This window comes from Nicotiana tomentosiformis, chromosome 2, assembly GCF_000390325.3.
Source record: "Nicotiana tomentosiformis chromosome 2, ASM39032v3, whole genome shotgun sequence".
Classification (NCBI taxonomy): domain Eukaryota; kingdom Viridiplantae; phylum Streptophyta; class Magnoliopsida; order Solanales; family Solanaceae; genus Nicotiana; species Nicotiana tomentosiformis.
Window position 1 is genome coordinate 103610113 of NC_090813.1, and position 9042 is coordinate 103619154.

Below are 9042 nucleotides of genomic sequence, written 5' to 3' on the forward strand. Positions count from 1 at the left end.
ACACTAGGTGTGCAAATTTGACTACAAAGTTCTTCTACAAGATTTCTTTCACTTCACAACCCAATCTTTACCCATTTGGGCTCATACTTAACCATACTACGGACTCGAAATCCTTAGGCACCACACTTTATTTTATTTTTTTATTTTTTTGAATCCACTAGGACTGTTGTTGAGAGTCATCCACTCTGACTTATTCCCAAATATGATCAAACTCCAAGGCTCTGCTAGCACACAAACGCCCTCTCGAAGAAGCACCCGGCTGAATCACCTTTCTTGTACATCACATCTACACGAAGCGTAAATCCTGAGTTTTCCCAAAGCCTGAACATGAATCGATAAGGAAAACTATAGCACACATTCCTCATATCCTTTGCTCAAATCACCACTGATGATCTCTTTCCTTAGTCTTAATAACCTACCAATATGCCGATATCCAATCGTAGGCGGTGGGGCTCTCCCGCTTAGCTTGAAGCTACCCTTATATAACCTTGGAACCTACCAAGATTCCTTCTTCCTCACTTACATGACCTCGCGCAATCGACCCACTAATTTTCTCAAAGTTTTCATATTAACCATTTCATGAACGCTCTGAATCCCTAGCCACATTCATATGTTCGACCTCATACCGGGTAGCCAGTAGAATTATCCGTAGAAGCTTCATCTGGTAGGTAATATCCATCATCACGAATTGGAATTTAATATAGGATCATTTGGCCGAGAAGGGGTGTCTGGCATATTTAGCCTATATTCGTGATCCTAGTGTGGAAGTTCCTTCTATGTATGTGGTACCAGTTGTGCACAATTTTTCAGAGGTGTTTCTTATAGATTTGTCGAGGATGCCACCCGATAGAGATATTGACTTTTGCATTGATTTGGTTCCAGGCACTCAACCCTATTTATACCGCACCATATCATATGGCACTAGTTGAGTTAAAAGAAATGAAGGAGTAATTGCAGGATTTTCTTGATAAGGGATTCATTAGACCTAGTGTCTCACCTTGGGGTGCACCAGTGTTGTTTGTGAAGATATATTGAGAAGTTCACCCATCAGCATTCATGCACTTGATGAACAGTGTATTTCAGCCATATCTTGACTTGTTCATCGTTTTGTTTATTGACGACATTCTGGTGTACTCCTGGAGCTGGGAGGATCATGAACATCACCTGAGGACTGTGCTTCAGACCTTGAGAGAAAAGAAATTATATGCAAAATTTTTAAAGTGGGAATTCTGGCTAGATTCAGTGGCATTTTTAGGTCATGTAGTATCGAGTGAGGGGATCAAGGTAGATTCGAAGAAGTTTAAAGCAGTGCAGAGTTGTCCCAGACCATCCTCAACTATAGAGATCCAGAGTTTTCTTGGCTTGGCGGGATATTACCGTCTATTTGTAGAGGGTTTCTTGTCTATTGCAGCACCTATGACCAGGCTGACCCAGAAGGGCGCTTTGTTCAGGTGGACCGATGAGTGTGAGGAGAGCTTTCAAAAGCTCAAGACTGCTATGATTACATCCCTAAGGTCGGTATTGCCTACTGATTCGGGGTCCTATACGGTGTATTGTGATGCATCGTACATTGGTCTCGGCGTGGTGTTGATGCAGGATGGTAGGGTGATTGCCTACGCGTCTAGACAGCTGAAGGTGCATGAGAAGAACTATCCTATCCACAGCCTCAAGTTAGCAGCTATTGTTTATGCCTTGAAGATCTGGCGGTACTATTTGTACGGTGTCCCTTTGTGAGGTCTACACCGATCACCGGGGTCTTCAGTATCTATTTAAACAGAAGGATATTAACTTGCGACAATGGAGATGGTTGGAGTTGCTTAAGGACTATGATATCACCATTCTATATCATCCCAGGAAGGCCAATATACCCAGGGTACACCTAAAATAAATGAATTAAATTATCTGCTAGATATTTCCAGTTCATTGGGTTGCTTCCCGCCATAAAAAAAAAGGAAAAAAGAAAGAAAGAGAGAGAGTAGAAAATAGAAAGAAAAAAAAAGCCAACTCTTTTTGACAAGATCAAGAAAACAAATGAAAAAACGCAAAATATAATTAAAGAGCCAGATTGGATAGGTAACTGTGTAGCTGGTCCCACCTACCATTTGACAATAGCTCATAATTCTGTAATGAACCAACATTGGTTTGGTTTTCCCGTAGCCTAAAAAATCTGTATAAAAAGCACAAACCCCGGCCAATTCTCAACCTCTCAACCTTCTCTTTCTCCACACACACACACACCTCTCAACTCTCAAAAATCTTACATATTTATCAATCTCTACAGGTTTTAATCCTGTCATTGCTTTTCTCATGTGGGGTTTTTGAGATTTTCTTTTTATTTTTGGTCTTATATAGCTAAGATCATACTTTTTGTAGATTTTCTTGGTTTAGGAAGACAGATTTTTGTTGGGCGGTGTTTGTAGATTTTTTTTTTTTTGGTTATAGGAAGACAAAGAAAGATGACAGTGGGAGCAGGAATTTGTGTAGCTGAAAGGAAGCTGAATGTGTTGGGACAGAGCATTCTCGCAGATGTTAATGAAAACATAATTGTAACACAGCTAACAGGTGAAGCTTTCACTAATGGGGCATTCCTTGGTGTTCATTCCGATAAAATTGGTATTCGCAGAGTTTTCCCGGTTGGCAAACTCCAGTATGTTCTTCTTCTTCTTCTTCTTAGTTTTTTCCTCTGCTTGTTTTAAGTTTTCCCCTCTTTTTTCGTTGTTGGGGCCGCAGATTGAAATTTTGAATTTTCATTAATAAATCAAAGTGGTTTCTTTTTTATTTATGATGACGGCTTTTATGTTTTAGCTTCATTCCCTCTGTTTTATTTTAAGTGTTGAGATTTTTTGGGGGTTTTAAAAACCCCAAAATGGAGCTTCGGAACAGATATCGGTCGCATAATTGGTGTCCAAAATGACGAAAAAATCTGTCTGAGTTTGCGATCACTATGCGATCCGCATAACTGTTATGCGGTCGCATAATACACCGCAGAACAGTTATGCGGTCGCATAGTCGACCGCATAATGTGTTCCTATTTGTTCTTCAAACATCCGATTTACTCGTCCTTAGGTATCAAGTTATTGGTTTCATCTTGAAGGTCGGCTTCGTGGTCGATAGGTAAAGCCATCAATCGAGGGTCGAGGGTTTGCCATTACTGATTCGAAGTTGTAAACTGGTGTGTATTGCAGATTTGTATCAAACAACCATTGTTACCCTTAGCCCCACGGTGGGCGCCAAACTGTTTACCCGGAAAGCCGGATATAGTTAAATTTATAAGTAGTTCTAAGGATATGTGATATAGCTTGACATAAATCGTACGTAGAAGTGGAAATGTTAGATTCTTGGCTATAAAAATGGGATATAAATTAATTAACAAGAAAAGTGTGTATGCTGAGTAAAACAAGGAATAAAAGAAGTAACTCAAAGATAACATGCTCAGCTTAATCATGATTTCTGAAAATAGTTCTGCCTTTCAAGTGTATCAGTGAAAACTCAAGTCGTTTACCGAAGTTACCAAAAATATGAGTAAGTTTGAAAATAATAATTTTCCCAAAAATTCTTTCAACAATAAATAAGATGTTTTATTTTCTTTCCAGATAGCTAGTGAAAAATGCATCACTATGCCCATATGCCAATATATGTGAGAAGTCATGAATGATGTGATACCGTACAGCATGAGAAAAATACATCTCTATGCTTGTATGTCAAGTGTGCATGTCAATGCAACGTATCTCAGTGATAAAACCATATGCATACTCTCAGAGTATCAATTCACTCAGTCCTCACAGTCACTCAATCCTCCTAGTCACTCAATCCTTACAGTCACCTGCAAACTAGCTAGCTGGCATAGATATTTGGTCATCCTGACCTTATCAGCTTCAACATGGCTTAGACTGCCCATGGACTTCCGGCTAAGGGCATCAACAACAATATTAGCTTTGCCGGGATGATATAAAATATTAACATCATAGTTCTTTAGTAATTCTAGCCATCTTCTTTGTCGTGGGTTCAACTCCCTCTGTTTAAATAAATATTGAAGGCTCTGGTGGTCGGTGAAAACATTAATATGAACCCCATATAGATAATGCCGCCAAATCTTTAGGGCAAATACAACTGCGGCTAACTCAAGATCGTGCGTAGGATCGTTCTGTTCATGTTTTCGCAACTGTATGGAGGCGTACGCGATAACCTTACCATGCTGCATAAGAACACAACCTAGGCCAATTCTCGAGGCATCACAATATACAACATAACCCTCGGTGCCATTCGAAAGAGTCAAGACAGGTGTCGTAGTAAGCCTTTTCTTTAGTTCCTGAAAACTTTGTTCACATGCCTCAGTCTACTGAAACTTAGCTCCCTTATGTGTCAGTTTTGTCAATGGTGTAGGGATAGAGGAAAATCCCTCCACAAACCTTCGGTAATACCCTGCCAAGCCTAAAAAGCTACGAACCTCTGTCGGATTCAAGGGCCTCGGCCAAGTCATCACAGCTTCAATCTTTTGGCCATCAACCTTGATACCATCGTTGGTAATAAGATGACCAAGAAAAGCTACCGAGGCGTTCGACCCGCTCTACAAGAAAGGAAGAAAATTACCGAATTACGAGATACGTGTTTACAATACAGTAGATGAGCACAGAACGAATATAATCTTTACCGTTTCTCAAATAACTCGCCCACAACTCAAAGTGTTAAGGCTCGGCCTATTATACATATATTTATTTCCAACTTCAGAGATTTGGCATTTTTCTCTTTTTCAAGTATGCGTCCGCGGGCAAAAATATGCTGCCGCGAAATGCTCACGCGGACCGTGAAATTTTGGGCGCGGTCCGCAAACTTCCAACACTTAGCCAAATTTTTTCTTATCAAAATCCTGCACTGCACAACCAATTCCTACATACACTTCACAACAAGTTAGTCCAAAACAATGTCTAATCTAGGAAGAGAATCAAAAGCAAGAAAGAAAACACACATGGGTTGCCTCCCAAGAAGCGCCTGATTTTACGTCGCGGCACGACGCATGTTACCATCATCATTTGAAATGGATCAATGCCACATTGTGGCTATCATCAATCTTGCCAAGGTAGTGCTTCATTAGGTGTCCATGAAAGATGTCGTTCCCTGAGGAGTGGAACTTCGACCGTAGGTAATCTTTTAAACTTTGTTCTTCGTACATTCTTCGACTTCTCCTGATATCCCCTTTCGACATGCAGCTATTCCTTGGATCCTTCAAGCGGTACCTGACCTCGAAGATTGGGTTCGGAAGTTAACCTCAACTTCCACTTATGCCGAATTTGCATGGCATGATTTAGCAAAGGGAAGATGGGAGGCCAAGAACTACGGTAAGAATCTCCTTTTTCATGTTGTGAAACACTTTTTATACTTCATTCGTCACTAATTTTCTTTCATGCAGGCTTGACCAAGGATGCCATTTTGAGGCCTTCAAGTGGAGAGGAAGAAACCAAGTCCCCGGTTCCGAAGTCGGGGGAAGACAAGAAGAGGAAAACTGCCTCGCAGTCCGAGGACCCCAAGCCCAAACCTCGAAGGGTGAGGAGGAAAGTAATCGCTCTCACGATGGACTCGCTCCAAAAACTGAGAGACGAAGAAGAGGAAGAAGAGAAAATTACAGACATGTTAAGGCTATCCCGTCTTTCTTTTGGCATGATCCAAATGATACAAATGAAACGAGCAAAATACGCAACTTTCATAAATGACTCTATTCATAGAAATACTAGGGGTGTCTATATTCTTAATTCCCCATGTGTCTTATTATTCTATCATCTGTTCATGAGTCTCAGAAAATACGTAAGTTGATAAGTTTATTTTATGACATTAATCAAAGGCATAATGGTCCTATGACGTTCCGAGAGATTTTATTGACGTATTTCATATGCATTTCATTCATTTATACATGTACATTGACCCATGACCATATGGCGTTATATACGCATATATTATATATATATGGGATATGGGAAAAGGTTACGACGTTATCTACGCACCACCACCAGATCAGCTGGTATACGTTGATAATTTGCCCACAGTAGCCGAGAAGGCTTGATGATGTTATGTACGCATATACCTATGCATGGTATGACATTTATACGCATTTGCATGGCATTGTAAATATTAATGATTCACAGAGTTATTCAGACTTACATGTTGAGTCTTTTACTCTATGTTTCTCTCATGTCTATTATTTACTGATTTTTATTCCTTACATACTCGGTACATTATTTGTACTGACGTCTCTTTTGCCTGGGGACGCTGCGTTTCATGCCCGCATGTCCCGATAGCCAGATCGAGAGTCCTCCAAGTAAGCTATCAGCTCAGCGGAAGGTGTTGGTGAGCTCCAATTGCTCCGGAATTGCTATTTGGTCAGTATAATAAAGATATGTATTAATTGGTATGACGGGGCTCTGTCCCGACCTTTATGACAATTATGTATTCTTAGAGGTTTGTAGATAGATGTCATGTATATGAAAGATTGTATGGCCTTGTCGGCCTATATTCAGTGTACGAGTGCTCATTATGGCCTTATAGGCCCCGTATGTCAAATGTATACGTTTTTATATCAGATTGGGCCGTCTTATATTGAGTATTCCCTTATGTTTATTCTGGTTAGCCCATGACGGCCTGTTTGGCCCATTTGCCAATGACAGTAAGATAATAAGGATATGTAATATTGGTACTCGGTTGAGTAAGGCACCGGGTGCCCATCATGGCCCATCGGTTTGGGTCGTGACAAAAGTGGTATCAGAGCAGTTCTGTCCTAGGGAGTCTACAAGCCGTATCTAGTAGAGTCTTGTTTATGGGTGTGTTGTGCACCACACTTATAAGCAGGAGGCTATAGGGCATTTAGGATTGTCACTCTTTCTTCTTACTCTAGATCGTGTGGTAGAGCTCAGTTATAAGAACTTAATTTTCTAAACTCCATCTTATTCATAATACGGCAATACCTATATCCAGAAAGACGGTTGGTAAGAGATATAGATGTGGAAGAGTTGAGTCAGAGGAACTCAATTTTGCATCATGCTTATGATGAGTAAATGTAAGGTCTCCGGCAGATCATGCGTGTACTAAGACGTGTAAGCTTCTTGATAAGGAGCCTTAAGGCAAGAATATCTATCCACCCCTATGGTGAAAGGCAACGAGAGATTCAGAAGATAGATACAAATTTTAACAAGTAAAAGAAGCAAGATGAAAAAGGGTATGAGGTACCCAGCTAATGAAGTTATCAATATTTATAATTCAGGTAGAGGAATATAAGCCTTTTGAGTTACCTTCAACAGTAACAGAGGTATATATAATTGGCCACACCCATCTCATTTATGCCCTATGGGGGGCTAACAGAAGTAGTATAAGAGAAGGCAGAATAGTATGTGACAATATACTGGACTGTACCTACTGAGCTCATCACTACTTACAGTCCAAAGGTTAGCCTTGTTACTTATTGAGTTGGTTGTACTCATACTACACTCTGCACCTCGTGTGCAAATCCAGGTGCTTCCGGACATGGCGACTGTTAGATTTTAGAGCGTTATCAGTTGGAGACTATCAAGGTAGCTGCCTGGCGTCCGCTGACCTTGACTCTCTTCCTTTCAGTTATTGCACTATTCTATATTTTCGGACAATACTTTTATCAGTCAGACTTTGTTATTATTTAGATGCTCATGTACTCAGTGACACCGGGTTTTCGGAGTGTTTTTTATCATTATTTGCGAGATTTTTATATTGAATGTAAATATTATATTTTCAAACTTAAAAGAAAGTGTAATTTATTGAGGTTGTCGGCTTGCCTAGTGTTGAGATAGGCGCCATCACGACATGCAGATTTTTGGTCGTGAAAAAAACCTAGCATGCTTAATTGAATTTTTGAAAATAACATGCTTAATTATTAAAAGCTTGATTATAAACGTCTAAGTTCAATTTCCATTTTAGTTATCCGATGTGTGTCTTTTGTGTCATCATATAATGATCATTAGTTATAGTTCATGTTACTCAGAATTCAAAGAGTTCAAACAATAGCTATATAAGTGATCAGTCGAGTGTGTTGTCGTAAGGGTGGAGTTATTTATAAGGTGGAGTTATTTATAATATTATCAGTATGTTTTATGTTTGTCCTGCTATTCCATCCTTTTGTGCCTTATAAGTTTTCTATTTTTAAATGGCGTTACTCATTTCTTTAACTTACCATAAAGTGGTAGAGCGCCCTAGTTTAAATTCCAACAAGAATCAACCATATAGAGACATGGTGTTGTCAGGATCCAAAATCCACCTAGTCGTGATGACACCTAACCCAACCCATCCGGTAAGCCAATTAACAACTATCCAATTTAGATGAGATTTATCAAGAAAAGAAATGATAATAAAACTACTTTTATACAAGAATTCTCAAGGACTGATAGTACAAATCATGAGCTTCAAAGATTAAAATTTATAAAGCTGGTATGAAATAAATACATCGTCTGTTCAAAATGTACATAAACTGAATTTTTATAAATTTAAGGCTACCATGAACAAGATGTAGCTACAACCGGAATATAGGTACGTCTTCAAATCCCGCTCCCGTCGATTACAACAACATCAACATCCTATATCTGCACGCAAGGTGAAGAAGTGTAGTATGAGTACAACCGACCCCATGTAGTCAATAAGTAACAAACCTAACATTAGGTTGAAAGTAGTGACGAGCTGGAACACATGTCAAAGTCCAACACCAATAGCCAACAACTGCTCATAACAATATAATAAAAGTGGTACAAGAAATAACTCAAAAATAAGATATTCAGCTCGTTTACAATTCCAGAAAATATACATGCTTTTCAAGTATAACAGTAAAAGCCAAAATCTATTACCGAAAACATCAAAATATGAGTAAGTTTGTAAAATCGTGATTTTCCTTTCCAAAACATTTCAATAAGTAAATGTTTCATTATCAAATAGCATGAGGAAAAGTACATCTCTATGCTTACATGTCAATGTGTATGAGAAGTCATGAACGACGTGATACCGTACAACATGAGGATTTTGGCTTTAGACCGTAAA

At 39.3% G+C, this 9042-nt stretch overlaps 1 long non-coding RNA gene across 1 annotated transcript; it reads left to right on the forward strand.

Annotated features, from left to right (window-relative positions):
• The first annotated feature begins 2160 nt into the window (after positions 1–2160).
• On the forward strand, positions 2161–5746 carry LOC138906637 (uncharacterized). Its single transcript, XR_011414146.1, has 3 exons — positions 2161–2647; positions 5208–5336; positions 5408–5746. It is a non-coding gene; the product is annotated as an uncharacterized lncRNA (long non-coding RNA).
• Positions 5747–9042: the final 3296 nt, after the last annotated feature.